General features: G+C 43.3%; 1 protein-coding gene and 1 pseudogene across 7 annotated transcripts in view; both read left to right on the forward strand.

Moving 5' to 3' along the window:
• Positions 1–24,416, forward strand: part of LOC147241878 (partitioning defective 3 homolog) — a 390,131-nt gene that overhangs the window by 24,397 nt on the left and 341,318 nt on the right. The gene's annotated exons all lie outside the window — the stretch shown is intronic.
• LOC147241881 (exportin-1 pseudogene) lies at positions 2,304–5,544 on the forward strand (annotated as a pseudogene).

A 24,416-nucleotide genomic window follows, 5' to 3' on the forward strand; every position in this document is an offset into this window, starting at 1 on the left:
CACATAATCAACCCATTACATTCACACCTGGTATTAACACGATCCTCCACCAGACATACGCCCCCACATCACAACACTAGTGACGGGGGCTGTTCATTGATTGGCCCCTTTGGTGCTTCATTTTAAGTGGTATTAATTCCAATCGTGAAAATGATGTGGACTCATATTATCGTCCATTTTTTTTACTGTTCCTGTTCGATTTTGAATTTGCTTTCTTCTTGGATCTTTCTGTACTTCACTTCCTGCTTCGTGTGTTTCTCTCCCTTTTGGCGTGTCTCATCGCTTCACCTGTCCTTGTCCCCCCCAATTTTTTTCCTATTGTTTCTACCCAATCAGCTGCTTGCCTACCCTCAGGTTTTACATCCTGTTGTTCATCATCTCAGGTGAAGTTCAAACTTGTTTCTTTCCGTCTTCCTTAGAATCTTGTCTTCAGTTTGTCCGTCACTCTGCATTCAGTAAAGTCCTGTCAATTTCTTCTATTGAGTCGTTCAGTTGAATTTGCCTGTTTTGAAGTCTGATGCTTTTCCTCAACTTTGCTTCTGCGTTTTCTCCACTTACCTCCATAACATGAAATGTAATATGGAAAATATGCCAAATCCCTGGGCCTTGTAGTTTAGGAGTTAGAAGCCTGAGTCTGATGCAGAGAGAGAGCAGAGCTGAGAGCTGTCCCTTGAAGAACCCCTCCTTCTCTGCTCTCTGCTGTCAGAGTGGAGAGCAGAGGAGGATTGTGACATTTGTAGTGTGTCAAAATCAAATAGCTCTGCATGTGTTGGGCAAAAGTGGAACATAATACCATATTTTTGTAGGGATTTTTGTCAGGAATACAGTGGTGTGGGAGTTTTAGTTTACATGTCTACGGCTTTACTGACTCTTCTTTGTTGTTCAGTAGATCCGCACATAGCCTACACTGCTGTAAGAAAAACTGCTTGTCTAGTAGAGTACCATCTGCAGGTTTTTTTTAAAAAAAATAATTAAGCTTAGTCCTCCACTTTAATGTAGTGCTCGATCACAAACTTCTTAGATCTGCTCATCCTGCCATTTCCTCCACATCTCTGTCCACCTGTGAAGATTATATACCACTATTTTTTTTTACAATAGTTTTTTTTTAATTGCATTTTTTATTGACTTGCAATTTTCGCCAATTACCGCAATTTCACTGCAAAAACTCACATAAAACCTCACAAATTATAGCGCAATTTTTGAGAAAAGCCGTTGCAAAATCAAGCTTTTTTGATTGCACAATCACAAAAAAACTCTGCGAAAATCCTGGAGGGACTGGTATACATGTATGTGCGCATACAGTATACTGTAAGAGAAAAAATCAGGTATTATCTATTTGCAAATCAAAAATATGTATTGAAGCAAAACTAAAGCAGAAGATGAATGCAGTAGAGTAAAAATCTTCTGCCGTCTAATAGTAGTGCATAACCTGGTATTAATGCTTGTGACATAGGTGTTGCATATTGTGTTACTGTGAGGTGTGTGTGTGTGCGCGCGCACACTAATGTGTGGTGTGGGATTTTTTTTCTCAAGCAAAACTTTGCAGCCTGAGAGTCATCATTACAAGCTTTGCAGCATGTTCTTAGTCAGCTTTTACATTTATAACAGCAGTGTAGATGTCTTTTCAGGGAGAGAATAGTTCATTCATGCCACCTTACAGGTTAGCTCACCCAGAGGTGAGGCAGAAATTCTTGTTAGTTAGCAACTTAGCATCACTTGCAAAGTGCGGGAGTCTGACTTGGGTGCTGATGCGTTTATGTCATGAAAAAATGCAAGATAAACTCTGAACAGTCTGTAAATCTGTCAGTGGCATCATGTGAACATGCTCTCACACAAACACACACACACACACACACACACATCCTTGTATCTTTGTGAGGACTTTCATTGACGTCATACATTACCTAGCTCCTCACCCTAAACCTAACCATCTCAACAGTCTGCCTGACCCTAACCTTGACCCTAAACCTAACCAGAGCCTAATTCTAACCTCAACCCTAAAATCAAGTCTTGACCTTCAAACGGCCCTTTGAAGATGTGAGGACCGGGTGAAATGTCCTCACCTACCAAAAATGTCCTCACTCTGTTGGTTGAATACATATTCTAGTCCTCAATATGTGGCAAGTACAAGAACACACACACACACACACACACACACACACACACACACACACACACACACACACCACCACCACCACAGTGATCATCACAGTGATCTGTGATCTGAGAGTGATCTCAGACAGTCATCTAAGGATATATAAATAAAAGATTTGAATTCAATTGCATTCTTAGTGTCTGATTCCTAGAATCTCTATACAGGCAATGACAATGTTCAAAAACCATCCAGCCAGTAAGCTGCTGGATTTCAGTCAGCCATTGGACATGAACTTGCTGGAGAATGTTATCAACATCATGCACCATGGCACTGGACCTCAGCAACAAGCAGCCCAGGAGTTGCTGAACAACCTTAAGGACCATCCAGATGCCTGGACCAAGGTTGACAAAATCCTGCAGAGCTCTAAGAACACGCAGACAAAGTATTACGCCCTGCAGATTCTAGAGCAATTCGTTAAAACTCGTTGGAAGATTCTTCCAAGGAATCAGAATGAAGGAATCAAGAAGTTTGTCGTACAGGCAGTTATTGAAATTTCCCTTCATCCCACAAACAAGGAGAAAGAGAGAGTGTGCCTTCTCAAACTCAACATGGTATTGGTTGAGATTCTGAAGCACGAATGGCCCAACAACTGGCCCAACTTCATAGGTGACATTGTGCGTGCCAGTATGACGGGTGAAAGCCTGTGTGAAAACAACATGCTCATCCTCAAAATGTTCAGCGAGGAGGTCTTTGATTTCTCCAGTGGCCAGATGACCCAACTGAAAGCCAAGCACTTGAAGGAGCACCTGCGGAATGAGTTTCCCCAAATTTTCAGGCTGTGCTTGTTTGTGATGGACAACTCTCAGAATGCCCAGTTGGTGTACACCACACTGGAGACCCTCCTTCACTTGCTTCACTGTATTCTTGGAGCTGAGTACGGGATACCCGATTACATCTTTGAGTCCAACCTCATCAGTTATTTGGTCAAATTCCTGAATGTGCCCATGTTTCGCAACGTGGTGCTGAGGTGCTTGACGGAAATTGCCGGAGTCAGTGTCACAAACCATGAGGAGAAGTTTGTCACATTGTTTACCCAAACAATGTGGCTGCTTAAACAAATACTACCTCTGAACACAGATATAAGATTGGCCTATGACCAAGCAAAGAATGAAGAGCAGAACTTCATTCACAATCTCAGCTTATTTTTGTGCACCTTCCAAAAAGTGCACGGTCAGCTTATAGAGAGGAGGCCCAACCTGCGAGAGGTGCTCATGGAAGCCCTCCACTATATGTTACTTTTGTCAAAGGTGGAGGAGACAGAGATCTTTAAAATTTGCCTTGAATATTGGAACCATCTCGCAAGAGAGCTCTACAGAGAGTGTTCGTTCTCCTCCACTGCAACCCCTCTGCTGCGCTGTGTCCCGCCACGCAGACAACTTTACCTGGTTGTCCTCTCACATGTGCGTTCACTGATGGTGAGCCGCATGGCTAAACCAAAGGAGGTGCTTGTGGTAGAGAATGACCACGGTGAGGTGGTCAGAGAGTTCATGAAAGACACAGATGCCATCAACCTATATAAGACCATGCGAGAGACTCTTGTGTATCTCACCCACCTGGACTATGCAGACACTCAACGGATCATGACAGAGAAGCTCCAAAACCAGGTTAACATGTCTGACTGGGGCTGGAGAAACCTTAACGCGCTCTGCTGGGCAATCGGTTCAATCAGTGGGGCGATGCCAGAAGACGATGAGATGAATTTCCTTGTCATTGTTTTCAAGGGCCTTCTGAAACTCTGTGAGCAGAAGAGAGGCCAAGACAAGGTCATCGTAGCTTCCAATATGATGTATGTGGTTGGCCAGTACCCTCGCTTCCTGAGAGCCCACTGGGTGTTACTAAAGGTTGTTGTCATAAAACTTTTCGAATTCATGCACGAGACTCATGACGGTGTACAAGACATGGCTTGCGACACCTTTTTCAAGGTCGCAAAGAAGTGTCGACAGAGTTTTGCTCAAGTTCAGGAGGGTGAGGCGGTGCCCTTCATCGATGAGATCCTCCGCTGCATCGACACCATCATCTGTGACCTGCAGCCACAGCAGATCCACACGTTTTATGAGGCAGTTGGCTACATGATTGCTGCTCAAGAAGACCAGGCAGTTCAGGTGCAGCTGATTCAGAAGTACATGAGGCTGCCTAATCAGGAGTGGGACAGAATAATGTTGCAGGCCACCAAGAATGTAGATATCCTCAAAGAAGAAATGACACTGCATCAGCTGGGGGGCATCCTCAAGATAAATATCAGAGCCTGCAAAGCCATCGGGCATCTGTTTATAGTCCAACTGGGGCAAATTTACCTCAACATGCTCAACGTTTACAAGTATCTCAGTGAAACCATCTCTACGGTCATCCAGAACTATGGGGAGATGGTGACCAAGTGCCCCCTGATCCGGAGCATGATGATGGTGAAGAGAGAGACTCTGAAGCTGATCTCCGGCTGGGTCAGCTGCTCAGACAACCCTCAAGTGGTGGCAAATAAGTTTGTGCCCCCCCTGTTGGATGCAGTACTTTTAGACTACAAGAAGAACGTTCCAGCTGCCAGGGATCCCGAGGTCCTCTGCACCATGGCAACTATTGTGAACAGCCTTGGGGACCACATCAGTGGCCAACTTCCCCAAATCTTTGATGCTGTCTTTGATTGCACCTGGAACATGATAAACAAGGACTTTGAGGAGTTCCCGGAACACAGGATTAATTTCTTCAGCCTCCTCAGAGCTGCCATTTTGAAGTGCTTCCAGGCCTTCTTGTGCTTTACCCCCACACAGTTCAGAACTGTCCTGTACTCAGTAATCTGGGCTGTCAAGCACACAATGAGGAATGTAGCAAACACAGGGCTACAGATCCTCTACACTATCCTGCAGAATGTGTCAGCTTTGGAAGCAGTGACAGAGAGATTCTACCAGACATACTTCATTGACATTCTGCAGCACATTTTATCAGTGGTAACTGATTCGTCTCACACTGCACGTCTGACCATGCATGCCACCATCCTGGCTTACATGTTGGAGGAGGTGGAAAAGGGGAAGGCCATCCCAGTCAATAAGCAGGTGCATGTGCTGGAGTACATTGGAAACCTGCTGAAGAAAGTCTTCCCACACTTGCAAGATTCCCAGTTGAAGGTGTTTTTGGTGGGGCTGTTCAGCCTCAACAAGAATATCCCTGCTTTCAGGGAGCACCTAAGGGATTTCCTTGTACAAATCAAGGAATTTACTGGTGAGGACACTTCACACCTGTTCCTGGAAGAGAGGGAGTTGGCTCTGCGCCAGGCCCAGGAAAATAAACGCAACCTCCAAATGTCTGTGCCCGGCATGCTTGGTCCCCACGAGCTGCAGGAGGAGCTCAACGAAGATGAATTTGACTCCTAAAGCCCAAAAATGAAGGTTTAGGATTGAGGGGAGGGGGATGGGGGTCGGGGGTTTGGATCCTTTCACCAGTATCAACATGCCAAAAACATTCATCTCCATCTGCAAGATAAAAACCTGCTTCTATACTTGTTCCCAATGTTGTTGATGTTGTTGTTTTTTAGCATACAATGTACTTATGTTCCTTCTGGACCTTTATGAAATATGAAAATGATAGAAATGTTTTGTTGAAAAGCATAAAAAGAAATCAAAATATACATACAAAAAATTCCCTACAACTCTATACTTTGTCATAATAAACATTCAGCTTCATTTTCAGGATTTTAACCATTTAAATGCCATATTCCTTTGAAAATGTAATCTGGCATAGAATTACTGCTTTGGCATTTTTTTTTTTTTTTTAAAGGCAGAGTTAAGATGCTTTATGCTGTCTGTAACAACTCATGTCTTCTGGAAACCTCCTGAAGATTCACAATTTACTTGAAGAAGCCAATACACAAGCATAAAGTATTAAGTAATATTAAGTAGTGCATTATTTACCAGGAATGTAATGGACCTACTGGATAGTAACGAACTCCTCTTTTTAAAAAAATGTTGGGGAGGGTAGGTGGTTGTCAGGGGGCAGTTGCCTCTGTTGCCTGCCACTTGATTCCCTGAGGGAGCCCAAGGGTTCAGGAGCTCCGGCTGCCCCGAGGAGAGACAATCAGTAGCATACAGGGTGTAGGACCCTGCAGGCCCACGGATGATCACCCGTTCGCTGGCTAGTCGTTAGCTGTCGCTAGCTTCAGATGCTAACGTTCGCACATCTGCTATAATATTGTTCATCGTAATGTGTCTGTGTCGTTTACAGTTGTCTCAAGGACAAGATGTACCGAGTTGACAAAATGACTTACAGACAATATTAACCGTTAGACTTGGTCAGGGCGGAATGTTGATCAAACGTAAGAAGTTTGAACCAGCTCCTATGATGTATGGACGAGTAATCATAGTATCATTATTTTATGGCGAAGCATCAACCTTGACCGCCACCTCAGGGCCTGAGTGTTTCACTGAGTGTGTTCACAGGTGTTCATCTCCAAGGTGTTTTGAGGTGGCAGACCAGATTTGAGTGGGATCTGATCAACAGACTAAATACATGACCTCTTAGCATAAAGCATGTCATATCCTGTCCTCAACAGTGTTGTGCTTGTTACTGCAAAACAGTAATTAGTTATAGTTCCTAGTTACTGCAATTCAAAAGCAACTCAGTTACTAACGCAGTTATTAAAACCAAAAAGTAAAGCATTACTACGAAAAGTAACTACTTAGTTACAAAAAAAAAGTTCAGAACTGTCAACATTGTTAGCTCTGTACTACTTGACATGCATTTTCATCACTGAACTGAAGTCTGCTAAGCAATATGGTCTATATTTATACAAACACTAAGATGTTTCAAAGTGATTGATTGATTGATTAACTTTAGCCTGGCTAGCAGTAGCACTCCCTCGTTGAAAAGAACAACTCAGGTGCTGTTGCTTAGGTGCACGGGGGTGAGGTGACATCTGTGTCGGTCCCTGACCCGCTAGCTTTAGCAACAAGGTTTGTCGCCGCCGCATGCTGCGTGCCTGGATGCTTTAATAGATTAGAGTTGCTGTTTGCGGCCACGGAGAGGCTCTTAGTTCCGAGACACAAGTTGCATTTAACATAAACATTTTTCTCCTTCTGCTCAACGAAGGAGAAGTAGTGAGCGTACTTCCACGTGAAGAAACTTGCCCTAGGTTCCGCCATGATGTCTTGCACATTCTTACTGTTATAAACAAACACGCCCCCACAGCGCAGCTCACTCTCCTCCTGTCTCTTGCACTTCCCCCAAGCCCCCCCGACACAGGAAGTAAACACAGTGGCTCAGCCGAGATGGTAAAATAACGTAAAATAAACTAATAAATGGATTGTTTAGTAACTATAACTGAGTTATTGAATTTTAAAAATAATGCGTTTGATTATTATTTACTGCCAAAGTTACTTTTTTGGCAGTAACTAATAACGCAATTACGCGTTAGTCCTAACACTGATCCTCAATAGGTGGCACTCTGACTGACCGTCAACTTCAACCCTTACAGATGCAGCCGCCTCGAAATTTCCCCTAATCTCGTGCCGGGGCCTTGGCCATTCCATGATGGGTCCCTGCTCAGCAGTAGGCAGGTCCGTTACTGTAATGAGATCCCACGCGATGACGTCATCGGCACGGGGCGGACTTGTAACACCCCTAAGCGCCGTTTGTGGAAATGATCTGCACTGGCTTATCAGTCCACCAGGAGGAGCAGTCATTAGGGCCTGAGCCAGAAGGTACTTAAGGCGAACACCCTATTGAGACTGCTTGACACTCAAACACTAAAAATACAAAAATGACACACTAAACAGTGTCCCAGCCAAAAAAAAAATCACATGGGGTGCTCGGGGGGGGGGGGGGCAGCTCTCCCATACACACCCATGCAAAACCTGGTAATAACTGTTTTTGCTCGAACGAAAAAAATATTATTATTAGGGCCTGAGCCCAGAGGTCCTCCGGGGCGAAGACCCTATTATGTTTGCTCGACACACTCGCCACTTCAAAAGTTAATTTGACCCCCTAAACATGCTCGAAAACTCACCAAATCTGGTACACACATCAGGTGTGGCTAAAAATGCGATAATTAAACAAAAAAGCAGCACTCCACTCAATAGCGCCACCTACATACACAAAAAAAAACGCCACGGCCTGTAGGAATGTCCTACAGACATGGGACCAATTCTGTTTTATTCGTCTCATCAAGACGGACAAATCATACACTGACACCCCTGACCTAACTCGAACAGGACGTCCACAATTTGGACACGAATGAAGGGGAGCACCTCCGCCCTCATGGTACATAATCTCAAACAAACACTTCTCGCTTCTACACTAAAACATACACACCTTCAAAAAACACACCATTGAATTCCTGACAAAAAACTCTTCCACAAACATTCCACGTTTGACCAACATATGCTGACTTATGACTGTGTTTCACAGTAAAACTGTCAAAATCCTCCTCTGCTCTCCACTCTGACACAGATGGTAGCAGGAGAGCGGAGAAGGGAGGGGCTCTTAAAGGGCCGGCTCTCAACTCTGCACTCGCACTGTGCATCAGACTCAGGCTTCTATCTCCTAAACTACAAGGCCCAGGGATTTGCCGATTACGCCTTTGGATTCAGGCCAGCGTTTGGCACCTGGCAGCAGGCGTGAGGAGGCTCAGGCCCTAACAACGCTGCTTGCAGCTTTAATTATCCTCCAGCTTCCTCCCACAGTCCAAAGACATCAAGAGGGGACGAGGCTGATTGATACTCTAAATTGACCGTAGGTGTGACTGTGAGTGTGAATGGTTGTCTGTCTCTATGTGTTGGTCCTCTGTTGAGCCGTTCAGGGTGAACCCCGCCTTTCACCCGAAGGCTGCTGGGATAGGCTCCAGCCCCACCGTGACTCTTAAAATGGATGGAGAATATGATTTTCTCTCTGTGCCTGCCGTTACATGTTCTGTAGCATTGACTTGTGTCATGACTTGATGCCGTACTGATAAAGCTGTCAGCGTATTACAATTTATTATCGTATCCCAACTTAAAATATTAAGAGAAGGATAACGCCTAACTCCAAGATGTTTTTCAACCACTTTTTAAATTTTAAACTGGATTTGGCTTTAGGTCTTTTCTGTAGTCATCATTAATTCAGTATCAGCATTCATTATCTGCAAGAGCTTAATTCTTCATGCTGTTGATACAGCAGTTCCCTGGATGCAGTTTAGCCTGGATAACTCATGTAACTCTCAAAAGGGCTTTGTGCCAAATAGAGATGGCTAATATTTCAACTGTGCATGTATCGCTGTTGTATTTCTCAAGAAACGCCCCCCACTGGTCTGGAAAGCCACCGTTGTTGAATCCCCTTTGTCTTGATGAGCTGTTGACACTTTGGCACATCTGCCAATGATCTATTCACAAACAACAAGCTTCATTATACTTCCTACACTTTCCTCACCCTGACCTGGTTTTCCACATTGAAAGACGTTGATGCAAATGCGAAATATTGAAGAGACCCTCAATTTTGCTCGTTTCTGCCCTTGCTTTATGTGGGTTTTGCCTTTCATGATGTAATAAATATGCAAGGCAGGAGATGGAATCCCTCCTAAATGTCTTCATCTCGGGACAGCATGCAGCATTTCCAATACGAGCTGGTATTAAGGAAGCAGCTGCAGGTTATTCCTGAAGACTTTTCACCCGTAGAGATCTCTTCATCCATTGCTCTTAAAAGGCGCAACAATGCAGCGTGTCGCCTTTACAGCCATTTTCTGAGTGCATTGCATACATGTGAATTCCTATTTCTGCGACCATGCCACAGTTTATTAAATTGTCAGATAATTTTAAAGCACAGACAATTATCGTACTTCACCGTACATGGCATGGAATCAAGGATTTAAAAAAAAAAAAATTGTTGATCCATCCTGCTATAAAACAAGAGATGCCAACACTAAGGAGGGATTAGTTTTAGAAAAAACACCTCATAAAAATTATGTAGACCTTTGTCAGACTCCCAGCCCTGTCACAGCTCCTGGCCGGCCACACCCCCTCCACCTATTTCCCATTCCCCGAATGAGCACACCTGCAGCAGATCCCGCCTGAGGTGTGCTCATACCCCAGCCCTTCATCCTGTTGTCCGCCAGATCATCACCTTATTTCACGCTTCTCGCACCCCAGAAACCTGCGTTCCCTCATCCCGCCTTCCTGCCTGTCTTCTTCCCTGCCCTGTCTGCCAGCCCTGTGCAACCCCTTTCCCGTCTGCCTGGTGTCCCTGCCCCTACGTCTTTGGATTTCCCAGAACCGACCTACGCCTGAACCTCAGCCACACTCCTGCCGCCCCTTGGAATCTGTTCGTATAAAGACTGTAAGGGTTCCAGTTGATACATTTGGGTTCTGCTTCACAGTGCTTGTCAAGCCCAACATCTGTAATCAGATTGATTTGAGTCTCCACAGGCAATCTTTTTTTTTCTGATCCAAACCTTGTTTAGAGGTGGATTAAAAAAAGATGTTTACAGATGCAGCTCTGCCTCGATGGTCAAGTAGGATTTTAAAGAGCCTTTCGCCTGTCTCACAACTGTTTCTCCCTTGTAAACATGTGACTCTCAATGCGGCCTTGTCCAGGCAGCAGGCTAATCGTATTTCTTTCTCATATCAAACTGATGTCAGATCAGATGGTTTTCAGTCCGCACCACATTGCCAATCAGGAGATTAGATTTATTGTGTCCAACACAACAAATCTATCGAGTGAGTGTCTTTTGAATCACTTTCTCGATCACTGGAAAATAAGTGTGGACGGAAAAATGGCATGATTTGAGAAAAGAATCAAAGAACCAATGCGTTGTACAGATCATTGCCATTTATAGTAATTTATGTCTTTATTTTTCCAAGCATCTGCCCTCCAAGCTATCTTCTTTCATACCTAGACAGAGTAGTTGAGTGGAAACGCTAAGGGCTACAGCAGAAAATGCATCCTTGGTGTAGGTGCTGGCTGGACTGTAGGGTATTGATGTCACTTGGAATAATTTATTTTGAAAGGAGCAGCGCAGTGTAAACAGTGATAGGACAAGCTTGCCGCTATGAAGTGTCTGCCTGAGAAAAGTTTTTGGCAGGTTTTGTGACACCTCTCCTCTGCGGACATCGAGTATCGGCTACAGAAGTCAGGACTCAACGCAATCTTATTCCTTATGAATGATCATTTACACTGGTTTTTGCATAATTTTCAAGTAAAGTCTTCAAAGGTGCTCCCTATTAAAATCATTGAAATGACCCCATGCTACAAATCCCTGATACTGACAAAATATCAGAGATATGCGGTGCCATGTCTGCTGACTCCTCTCGCCCTGTCTGCTGTTACAGTGAAGCAAAGCACCGTGGTTTTGTGTGCAGCTTTAAGAGCAAGTGGACTGTTGCTCTACTGCTCCTCAAAGAGGAAAAGGATGTGATTGCAGCCCAGGGCTATCAAGTTCCTTTCAAAGATGACTCAGTCTTTTTTTTTCATGTTGACTGGGTGCCTTTAATTTGAATTGACATGTGCCCAGAGGAGCAACATCTCAACGGTGTGTTAATTTGTCCCTTGGACGCTTAACTAAGATACCAAGAAATGACATCGTGTTACCTCTTGGCAGCAGGAAGGCCCCCACTAGAAAGATGGCTGTCGTGATGGATGCCGTCCATTCAGATGTCCAGATGGATTCATTTGTGTTTGATTTTGATTGCATTTTAATTTATGCTTTTGGGTAAAATCCATTTGTTTTGGATGTTTGTAAAAAAAAAAAAAAAGTTGCAAATGATACATCTGAAGTGATGAAACGGGTAGTGCGAGGACATGGTGAGTATATTTTATTTCAAACGTGGCCTGAGACTGATGTTTTGCAACTGAGTGGTAAATTCAGCTCATCTGGTTTTAATGGCTAACATAGACATTTGAAGAATTTCACTGATGAATATGTAAAGTTGTGGATTTATCCATGTAGAGTAATTTCCTGCCCTGACTTTTTTTTTTTTTCTGGCCAAACAACATGTTGAAGGATGATTAGTTTTTGCTTAGGCCCTGAAATGAGGCCATTTGGTTCAGACGAAGGAGGCACGCTGGGAAGACACGGGGGGGGAAAAGGGTCTGTGATAGTGTTTGAATTTTGATCTTGTTTGTGTTTGTGGGGCCACTTTAATGACCGACCTGGCCATGGTTTAACCCTGAAACACTCCAATTAAAATAACCCCAAACTACAAATTTTGATTTTTTCCCCCCAAGAATAAAATTCACTCGTGGGGGCTACACACTGGTGCAGTGGTCAGCACTGTGGCCTCACAGCAAGAAGGTTCTGGGTTCCAGTCCCGGCTCCAGCACAGGATCTTTCTGTGTGAGTCTCCATGTTCTCCCTGTTCCTGTGTGGGATCTCTCTGGTACTCCAGCTTCCTCCCACAGTCCAAAGACATCAAGAGAGGACGAGGCTGATTGATACTCTAAATTGACCGTAGGTGTGACTGTGAGTGTGAATGGTTGTCTGTCTCTATGTGTTGGTCCTGTGATGGACTGGTGACCTGTCCAGGGTGAACCCTGCCTCTCACCTGAAGGCAGCTGGGATAGGCTCCACCCCCCACAACCCTTAACAGGAAAAGCGGTACAAAATGGATGGATGGTATTAGGTATAGCTCACCAAATGTAATACCAACCGGCAAGATTCAATATTACATCGACCAATCTTGGATATGCACATTTCATCCACCGATTTATTTTGATAACACCAATTTATTCATGTAAGAGGTAATAATCTGGCACGTTTGGCCTGTGTGTGCCCCTGTAAGAGTGGAAATGTGTTTAGATTTGAATTGACATGGCCCTTGTCATGCCCCCCCCCCCCCGACCCTTAACAGTATGAGGGGATGGATTGAAAATTCAGTCACGTCTTTTAAACAGCTGAGACGTAGCTCCGCAACACTGCCTCAATTTGGCCCCCCCATCCCACCCCCTGCTCATCTTCGACTCTGCTCATCAAACACGCCTTTGCACCTTTTTTTTGTTTTGCCAGAGACTCTTACGCTAAACAATGGCATGGAATAATGAGCTGACAGCAATTCAGTCATAAATATTTCACCTGATTTCGAAGAACTGGTCTGTGGTAAAAGTTCTGAATCAGCTCACGTGTTGCTCACAATAATTGTGCGCAAGAACTCTTTTTCAAAAACAATCTGGCATGGCAGTGGTTTGAAAATGGTGATTTTCAATCAGTCAATCAATCAATCAATCAATCAAACTTAATATATACAGCACTTTTCATACCACTGAGGCGTGCCACAAATTGCCTCATAAGAATCAGGCGGAGACACTTGAAGCCAGCTCAACAAAGCTATGCCCCCTGCCTTCTTGGCCACCAGTTGAATGGTTCCAAGAACAAATGTGTTCCCGCCAGTGCTCTTGGTATGTCCAGCCTTGGTGTTGACTTCATATTTCATTCCTATACTGAAATGCTGCCTGTGGTCGGTTTAACTAAATCTATGTGGTCACTTTTTTGGTGGAGAGATGAAGAGTGGGCCAAGGAAGAATCCATTACGTTTTCGAGGCAGATTCATTGTCATAGCACCACCTGGTGGCAACATGAAATCACACGGTCTGCAAGTGTCTCCTCTCCATCATGCTCAGTCCAAGATGTTTCAGTGAAAACGCAAGGCATTCTGACAAATATGTAAAAGCATCGCAATGTTTATGGTGAAGTGTACCTCTTAGGGACACTGACACACAGCCCGACTCACAACAGAAATTCGGAGTGATTGTTACCCAGCTCGACATGCACTGTCTGTTCGAACTGAGGGCCACTCTAGGATCACTTGAGAATCCCGAGGACTCACGGGTGAGGCGTCCTTTTGCTGCTGGGGTATCAAATACTGCACGTTGATGACAGATGTGTTCCTGCTCCTCTGTGTTCTGAGCCTGTGAGGATGCTGAATGGCCCTCGGCAGGCCAGCAATGTCTTAGCCTATGATTAAGGATCAGTAATGCCTGAGAAACGAGACAGCCTGCAAATAGCGTCCGTTCACTGTGAGCAGATCCTCACCAAAACCTACTGTACTTGTGGCCAGTAATGATACGTGCCCACTTTTCAGTCTATTGAGAAGCAATGATATGCGTCTACTGTATTTGGATAAAAATTGTAATCACTGTGTGCACTAAAAGGAATAAGATGAATCAGCTACCAAGCTTCCGAATTTCTTTTTAAAAATCAGAAAATTATGTCGACCACCTTGTTGTTGTTGTATAAGAGGTGGACTACAAGGGTATAAAAACCCTTCATCCATCCTGGGCAAAACTGCAACCTTTTTAAGAAACATTCACGATTGCTGTATATTGTACGAAAAGAAGCAGCAAGATATATGCGTTGATTTCTGTCACACCACTAAAACCAGTATGGTGCGCATTGAACTTTTTTCTTCCCCTTCAATGTACTTTTCAAAGAGTGAGTTGTACTGTCAGTGGGTACTACACGTCTTTGACCACATTACACGATGCTGTACTGGCTTGTTACAACAAGACGTCTCAGGTGTCCATGTGCACGTGCACTTGTATTTGAATGAACGGGAGTACATCTTTACAGCGAGGCCATTTTTTTTTAATGTAACCACATCTGTACAACACATCGGTCCCACTGAAACTTCCTTACAAATTCCACTTTGTTTTTACTTTGGAGTGTGTAAATGGCAACGTGGAGAGTGAGACACAACGAGCGGGTGTGTGCATGCGTCTGTAAATGACCCGGTTCAGCCGGTTTCTTACTGTCAGCTTCGACTCTGCCTGTGAAACAAATGTATTTCCCAGCAGCCTTCCTCTTCGCAAATGACAGAGTGGCCTGAGGCATTTAAACTCTCATCACCTCTGTCTGTTGCATACAGAATTCCCAAGAAAGAAAGAAAAAACCTGCATGCTGCACCTTCAGTCTCCTGTTATGTTGGTTTTGTTGCTATTTGCCAAAACCATGCAGAATCTGCTGGTTTAACCTTATTTTTGTTGTCAAGCATCCCATAGGCCTTTGTATTTAATCTTCATTGCATACGATTTTTTTTTTTTTTTACAAAGTCTGCTGCCGGATCGAGGAATGCCTAGAAGTCTGTGTAAAGTCATGAGCTGTCTTGTATGAAATTCCTTGACCTTGGCATGATTTGGGACATGCAACCTTTAGATTTGGGTTAGTTGAGTCAGACAAACTTATACCACAAATTCTTGCACTGCCCATGCCTGGAAAAAGAATCAATTTAAAATGAAAAACAGCATGATTCTTCAGATTGGAGGGTTTGGTTTCTGCTTTGGTCAGGAATTGATTGAAACTACTGCGCTTTGGTTTTTCTCAGCTTCCTATTTTAGCTGAGAAATAAACGCACGCCAGCCCCCGCAATTTTTACCCCCCTCTGCTCTGAAATATCGAGACTTGCATAGAAACTGTGTACAGCGGGTCTGAACCTCTTAAGCTTCACACACGAACTGTAAGGGACTTTTCTACATCATTCACTCTCGATGCCATTGTCCCTCTCTAAGGGCTCTCCTCTCACACTGCGCCCTCATCTCTGGTGGTCCTGAAGAGAGATTGATGGGGCTTTCCTCCATCACTCACAGTCTTTAATGAGAGCCGCCTCACTGAAACACTGGGCAGCGGGACAGGGTGATGGAATAGCGAGGAGACTGCAGGAGTAAAATAGATACATCGCCTCTTACATCACCTCATATCTCAGACTGAACCACAGCAAAGTTGGCACTTCGGCTGGCTGACTCAGTCAGTTGTGTGCCTTTTGTATTTGTTCATGGCTGCTGTTTGTTTGTTTGTTTTTTTTGTCATGGCACAACACGTACAGAAGCAGCTATAGGCAAAACAGCAATGTCATGAAATAAAGTGATAGTGCTTCTTCTACCAGGACCCCACAGGTTATTTTCAGCATGGGAGCACTGTCTTCATGTTCATGTGCAAGCAAAGAGAATGAGGTTATGCCTTATTGTTACTTTATGTACAAGTCGTGTACCAACCAGTAGCCAGTCCTGAAATAGTCTCTACTGTAGGTGTGTGTGTGTGTGTGTGTGTGTGTGTGTGTGTGTGTGTGTGTGTGCGCGTATGCTGTAAATTCATTCCCAATTCACTTATAAACACTGAGCTTGTTAGATTGGACCTTGCAGCGCAGCCTCCAGTGGTTCCTTTCAACCTAGTTTTTATTCTCTCTGAACCTTCCTCTTCTGCTCACGTTATCTTGTCCTCTTCCATCCCCACCCATTTCATTTCTTTTCTTTTGCCCTGCTTTTCTCCCATCCTCACTGCCATATTTCTTGTTTTTTTTGCTTTGTTTTGTTTTTGTCTTGTAACCTCCCTGTTTTCGTACTCGCCCTTACCTTGGCATCTGAATGTACTTTGAACTCCTGCTTTCTTGAGGTTTATTGGTCCATCATGTAAACATTGTGAGACACTGTAAAGGCCCTCGTAAAGTATTCACACAAACCTCAGGCCACTCCCTTTTGTAGTTATACATTTCACATTTGATGTTAAGGAAGCATCAGATAACTTTTTTTTTAAAAGCTGTTACGCACATGAATAAGAAAGTGTAAGAGCATACTAGCACATCACGTTGAGACTTGCGAATTTCACGGTGTCGTACGTTCAGATGACGGGAGACAGTGGCGAGAGTGGGAGGAGCAGCAGCATTGCAAATGTAGCTCACAGACACGACATATCAATGACCTCCAGGGTCTCACTTCTTCAAAGTTTCTGCGGTGCTTCTTTGGAGGGATCAAAACCATCTGGACGCGGTATTTTTGTGCAATCCCTTTCAGCACACATCTTGAGAGCTTCTCTCTTAACGGGCACTAGGAGAATTGTTGGTTATTACCTTGAGAGTTGGAAATAATGCCATAATATTTGGAATGGAAGACGCAGTTGGCAGAAGGGCCATGTGGTGAGATTAGGAAATTACAAAGTAGAAACACAAGGAAGACTCATCCTGTTTTTGAGGTCAGGGATTTCCCTCTCTCCCTCACTTTGCCCAATATTGGATACAGGGAAAGTTCTCTATCCGCTGATTGATGGTGGCTGGGACAAAGTTCTTCAACACCCGAGATGCTTTCGGATGATTAACGAATGCAGAGGCGGTATCTTTCAGGTAGCAGCCTCGAGTGTTATGAAAATGAACTCTAACATATTGCACGGCCATCGAAACCAAGGGATTTGACTTGGTTTTTCAGTACAAACGACTAAATTCTTTCCTAGTGAAAAAGTGGTACTTTCACTACACGTCACTCTATCGTAACCTTTCAACCAGTGTGCGAATTTCATGACCTTCTCAACATCCCATTGTAGAACAGCTGAAATGTCTGCAAGGAGGAAACCTTCTTTTTTTTTTTCGAAAAGCAGGGCAGGTTCACTTGGAGACGAAACTACCTTTCATGATCGGTCGTGAGCAAGTTTCTATAGTCATTTACAATTTGTTACACTTGTCTAAACTGTCTCTCGCCTTCTGCGCTACTGCACATTACTTAGAGATATCCGCTTCACATTTGTGATGAAGTAAGAACCCACTTCTGTTGTGTAATAGCAGGGAACCCACATAGGATGTTGGTGCAACTTGAATGCGATGTAAGATATCCAGTTTTTGTCTGCTTTAGGGGCGTAAATCTGAATACAATCTCTAACTTCAACACAAGCTTTGGATCTCACCAGGATTAAAGCCACTCTCGGCTCTCATGTGTTTCAACGGACAATCCAGTTTGTTTGGGATTCTTCCATTTCAGGTAAACCCTGTTGTGGTTTGTTTGAGATGTGTAAGTGTACAAGCTCCCCTTGACCACGGTCCGATTGTTTGGTCCTCGGTCTGTTTCCACCGTACCAAAAACATCGTTCATTTCTTGGGGTCACATGCAGCATGTTTTCACATTTATTCATCACGCGTGTTACCACACTGAGATGGCAAGAATGGAGAGAGGGGAAGAGGAGGGGTGGACTAGATTCTTTGTGTTATAACTCGCATCTAACAAGTGCCTAAATTATAATAAATAATGCAAGTAAACTTCTTGTTGTATTTCGAAAGTTTTATGTCAACACAGATCCTTTTTCTAAGAACACTGAAAAGAAAAGTGCTTTGAATACAATTTCAAGAGTTTTTGGATTGTGTGTTGAAGACGCGTGGATGTTGAAACAAGGCTGGGCTGCACATGCAACGTCATTCAAGACGTGCCTGTGGCCTTCTGGTGGTCTCTCTATTCTCGCCACATGATGTTTGTTTGCTGTGCTCGGTGTGCGTGACAGCAAAAAAAAAACAAAAGGAGCAATTGAAAAATACAAGTTTGTCGCAACTTGATCACTAAACTGAAAATAGGGAATGTCCATCCTGTGTCAATGAATAGCGTCATTGACACAGGATGTTTTGCAGTGACCCTAGCGCTCAAGCTCCTGAGTCAAACGTCTTTGTTGACAAGCATGGCTGGGAACAAAAAGCAGCTCGGTAGCCTTGTGCACTTTTCCTAATGCTGCCTTTCAAAGATGACACATAGGAGACATCATGATACAGAAGCTAATTTCCTTCATTTGGACTGAAACATACGACAGCTTTTTCGTGACTTTGAGACAATTACACCATCACGCTTCACAACCTCGTAGCACATGTGGTGGTCTTTGCTTTTCAAGTTGTATTTCTTGGTATCTCACACCAAAGTTACATCAAATGTCAAATTGAATACAATTTCTGTGTTTCACTGGCCCTGAGTGTCGATGTCCCATTTCATGAGAATCAGAATTCGAGGTATTTCCTGCTGGGTGGTGCAAATGAAAATAAATGTGTCATCACCACTTGTGCCTTTTTTCATAGTAAAGAAGGAGTACAGAAGTCATGCATATGTTTAAAAAAAAAATCTTTGTTTGGTGCCATGAAAGGTAAAAAATGCACAGTCCACTGATCTCGTAGGGTAGCATCTTCTTGAGCAAATCGCACTGTAAAACACTGGAGAACAATTGGTTTGCTCGTGACTTGGGTATGGGAAGGTCAGCCCACTCCTCACACCATGAGTAGCACAGGACACTCCCTTGATTTGGAACCCAGGAATGCCATCCAACCAACCTTGAATAATGCCAAGAAGTTAGGGGCCATGAAGTTGACAGATCCTCCAGACACAGATAATGACAACTGTTAATGCCAGACTTAAATCTTCGCAGCCTCTTCACAGTTACACTTTTTGTCCCTTTGCTTGAATTTCTTGTCCAAGCAATCACTTATTATCAACCTGCTAATGGGCATGTTTTGGCGAGCGGGGCTCAGTGTTGGATTGAGAGGTCATTCAACCCAGATTGCAAGGTAACACTGAGCCCAACTCATCCCTAATACACACTCACATCTGGACCTAATTTTTTCTTTTTCCTTGTCTTTTCAGGAAGCTTTCTCCATTTGTTTACATCTCATGTATTTTTGAGTCTTTCATTTTACTGTAACTGCAGTTCAGAGTTCAGAGTTTTGGACGTCAGTGTTTGTGGATTTTGGATGTCTGCCCTGTTGGTCCTTTGGAAAGGGATTTTCATCGACTTTGTCCCTGCCTTTCCCTTTGTGTCTGTCAGGGAAATTTTTTTCTTTTGACAATGATTCCAAATTACTTGTCACTGAAAGATAAGTGCCCTGTGTTCAAGTTGGAATATGTGGTCAATATCCACATTTATCATTCAGAGCATGTAACTCAGAAAAGGGACTGTCTCACCTATAGTACATAACCTCATTTTGAAGATCCTGATTTTGACGCTCATTGGGAGTGTTTCCATTTGGAAATTTTCGAAACGCTTGGAATTTGAATACATATCTACATATTGCAAAAAGTTTTTTCATTTGGGAGTGGTGGAAAAGTACTGATGAAACATACATGCAGTGGAAACGGAGCCGGGGAATAGATGGTTAACCAGACCTGTAACCAGACGTCTTTAAACAGCACAAAGCAGTAACATTAGTCATTTTAAAACTCTTCTTTTCATTTTCTGTGTGTAAGTTTTATATTCATCTCATTTTTTTGATATCCTCTGTTTGCGTCCATGTTAATTTTTGGGTTTGACAGGTCCACTTTCAGTTACGTCAGTTTATTGGTTGACTGTGACTGTTCCATCTTTTGTACAGCAGATTTTTACAAATTTGAAACATAATTTTTCAATATATCATGGATATACCACGAATGTTCAGGCAGCTATAGTGTTTCTATATTTACTTACGAAGATGTGAGAGTAAGTTGTGATGTGAAGTTCTTTTTTTTATAAACCAACTCTACAGGTCATATCAGGCATTGCTAATTTGTCAACATGAGCAAAAGCGTCACGTTTCTATCGAAGCAGAAAACTTTCAGCTCCGTATTCACAATCTGCAGGCTGTGAAAGAGCAGTGTGTGTCGTGACATCTCCGCTGCAGGATGTCTGGTCTTGGTGATTCACCACGTGCACTGTGTGTTTCTCTTGGCTCCTTTGGAGGTTCCATCTGGCAAGCTTACCCTCCGTGCGTATGAAATAATAAAACTGACTGCCGCTTCTACAAGTAGACAACGTGTCAAGCAGTGCTCAGTGAGTTTTATGGAACTCCCAGGCCTTAACGTGCGAGGACTACACTTAGAGACTTCCAGTGCCATTTACAATATTTCTGGCCAATATGTGCAATATTCAAGAGGACGTTGGCAGGCTAGGTTGTCATTGCTCTTCAGGTTGAAGATTAAAGGGATTTATTCTGCTGGAGAGTTATTGTGAATGTCAGCATGTCTTTTACATATTGAAAGCTCTGGCAAAATCTGAGTAACAAGCACTTGCACATAGAAGTAAAATACTTTCATATCTTTCTACGTTCCGGTCTTGTTTGATTTTCTTTACATCTGGATTGTTGCATGGTGACACTGGCAGTCATCCTTGTTTACAAAGATTGCTCCGACAATGATTGATGCATAAAAATAATTTATAAATGACTCTCGTAGTAACCTTTCTAACTTGTAAAGTTGTCGTCCTCCTCAAAGGTGGTCAACATGGGTGTATGTGTATGTATGTATGTATCTATCCATCTATATGTAGAAAAACAAACACACATATATATTTATATGAATAAAAATATGTAAGATTGCAAAAAAAAAAGGAATTAATTTTTACGTTTTCATTTGTAATCAGAGGATCCATCTGTTTCATCTGCAATCACCTACTACCTTGAGTTTGCCAAAGGAGGGCACCTTTGGAATAGCATTTCAAGACAGTGCTCAGACGCTACAAGACGGATCTCTGGACTAAAACTGCTCAGGGAGTGTGAGGGTTAAAAACCCAGATAGCAGCGCAGGAGCTGAGTTTTACAGGCCTAAAAAAACAATGGTGAGGCTGCGATGACAGCATCTTGTCGGTGTCAGTCGAGCTTTTGCCAAACTGACAATTTTCAAAGTTGTGAAAGAAGCTTTTATCCAGGCGGGGGATGTTAGCGACTTCAAGAATAAAGCTGAGATCGAGGCTGCTATTAAGTATGCAAGACTGTCACACGACTGTGCAAGGTTGTGGATGAAGAGAAGCAACTGAGGAAGGACGCGGTGTAGTTCTCTCAACAGTTTAGCAAGTCAGCTGATTTGATGAGTGTAGCAAAGTTGTGTTATTTCCACTTCTCTGACTTTGAGAGCTATGCTTTATTCAGCCTAAATCGGGTTTGTTTCTCTTTTGTCTTCATGGGCTAATTGCTACGGTTCCCCATACCGAGAGTATGTGCATGCGCTTCGGATGCACTTGTGTCTTTGTAATGCTCTTGGCAGTCTGCCAACTTTAAAAGTAGAGCTTGGTTCCAAAAGTTTGGGCACCACAGGCATACGTCATGATGAATTTGTCTTTCTTTTATGCCATGTGCTCAAAGGCAGTATGGACTGAATTAGCTTTCTGCTAAGTCTGGTGCACACCTTTTTTATTCCCTGCGAATAATTGATGTTTAATTGCACAGTGCCATTTTCCAATGAAACTACAATCTCATACTTACCCTATAGTTCAGATATTTCACATCTGCACTCAGTCTGACTGTTCTGATTCCCCATATTCTTCGAGCAGATGGCTTTGATAGGACATCTCCCCTGGGGGTCTCAGGCTAAGACATGTTTCTGTAACGTGACACTCTCACCTTCTGCTGTTTTCTGCTAATAAGCACTTGAAACTGACTGGGTAGACTCATGGTTATATTCCTTTTTATTTCTCGAATCCAAAGAAGAGTATCACTGAATTATATGCTTCGTCATAGAAAGGATATGGTTATGATTTGATAAACAATTAGATACAATTCTCTTTTATAGCGCAGCCGAATCTTTCATACTGCCAGAACATTTAATGGCCAAGACAGGAAAATGTGCTTCAACTAAAACCGGGAGCCCACTATACTTGTGGGGTCCAACCAGCTTGTGGCACTAAAATGCTGGACCCTACAGCTTTGTTTTAGGGTTGAGGAAGTGATTAAACTTAATGTCTGGGTTAGGAATTCAGTTATGATGACTCATGTGAGGTTAAGGGGCTAAGGGATGCTTATGACTGATTTAATGCCAATGACAGGTCCCTGTGTAAATAGTGTGTGTGTGTGTGTGTGTGTGTGTGTGTGTGTGTGTTTGTGTGTGTGTGTGTGTGTCTGTGTGTGTGTGTTTGTGTGTGTGTGTGTGTGTAAAGCAGTCAGTTGTTAATGATCACTTGCCTTTGATGGGATGAAACTGGCTAGCTGCCCAAGCAAGCTACCTATCTTGGAACTCCAGACAGTTTGCTAAAAAACATGGTCATAAAAATGTGTTTGTGGGAAGCAAGCAACAACTTACTGTTAACGCAGATTGTGAGCTTTCCACAATTCATGGTCCAGTCTTTATTTAGTGTCAGGCTATCACATGTTGAAAACTAAACAGTAATTGATGCTGCCTCTTCAATCATCTGGCACAGAGCAGTTTGTGTCAAACAGTCAAATCGCTGGCAGGCTCTGTCTGAATGTGTACTGTCTAATTGGCTTAATGATGCATCATTATGAAACCACTCAATGAGATCCTTGTGTGATAATGTCTGTTTTAATTAGTTAGTGAGGCCATGGCTGCAGCAGTGCTTCCATCTCCTGCTGAGCCATGATGCAGTGTGTCTGGCCTGAGTGCACGCGTGCGCACAAACACACACACACACACACTCACACACACACACACACACACACACTTCTTTTTATCCAGACCATATGCGCAGCCCTCCACATTGCCATGCTGTTTCAGGAGTGATGTGTGGAGTTGTAGTCCTGGACATTGCTGACAGACTGAGAAACGCTTATTCAGCTGGTCACCCTGGATTAATGAAGCACAGAACTTGGAGTATATCAAAGCTTCGAAGATGAGCAGTCATTAGCGTGTTACTTGTATTTACAGTAGCACATTTTCTCTGGCACCCTTCCTCCCTAAACAGGCAAAGTATGAGTCTGAGATATAGACACCTCCCGCTCTGGCTCAGTGTGTGTCAGTTTGGCAGAGCTAGGATCTCTGTGTCGATACCGGCTTCTTTTGACTTGTCAAGCAGTTAAAAAAACAAAACCAAAACAAAACAGGTTTAGACACTTAACATGAACATCTCATCAGTGACTCCATACCTTTAAGGGTTAGGGTTTAGGGTTATCAAATTGTCCGCTGCAAAAAGGACCAGAAGATACTGCAGGGAAGAGTCTCGAGGCCTGGAAATAAGTGAGCACAGTTGAAAGTCTGGTTCCCTTCTCTCAATATCAGTAGCTTTTTGGTTCAATACTTGAAATAATGTAGTTCACATTAGGTATGAAAGCTATGAGGTCGTTTAACCCAGTGTTAAATTCGTCCGTCAAAACAACACAAATTTCAAGCCATTTGCGTCTTAAGAATGGCGGCTGCTGACAAGTGGCTCAGTGGCAGATTTGCAGGTCAGAGGTGTCACCACACTGAACGTGGGACAGTTGTGATAATGCTGAAGTCGTGTGTCTGTGCTGGGAACTTTTCCTGAACATAATGTGAGCTTTCTCCTCCAAAATACTGTATTTTCTGTATTCAAGCAATGGCAGAAGACGCATGGAGATTTGAAATGCGTTTGTCTTTCCTCTTTCTTTCTGATCGTCGATATTATAGACACTGAGTCAAGAAGATGCCACAAATAAGCATGCATGGAACATCTTTTTTTTTTTTTATTGCCTTACGGATCCTTGTCAGCACCTAATTTTTAAGGATAGAATAGATTTTATGAAGAGCTCTGCACACGTCATTGAATCTGGAATATTTCTTAAATTGCAGAGAGATAGAGAAACGATACGATCATCCAAGTTTTACATTTCCATATCTGGTTGTTCTTCAGAGGTACACTGCAGGCTGATATGCA

Source organism: Aulostomus chinensis, chromosome 21 (genome assembly GCF_037954235.1).
Source record: "Aulostomus chinensis isolate RoL2024-O1b breed Wild chromosome 21, RoL_Achi_v1.0, whole genome shotgun sequence".
Lineage (NCBI taxonomy): Eukaryota > Metazoa > Chordata > Actinopteri > Syngnathiformes > Aulostomidae > Aulostomus > Aulostomus chinensis.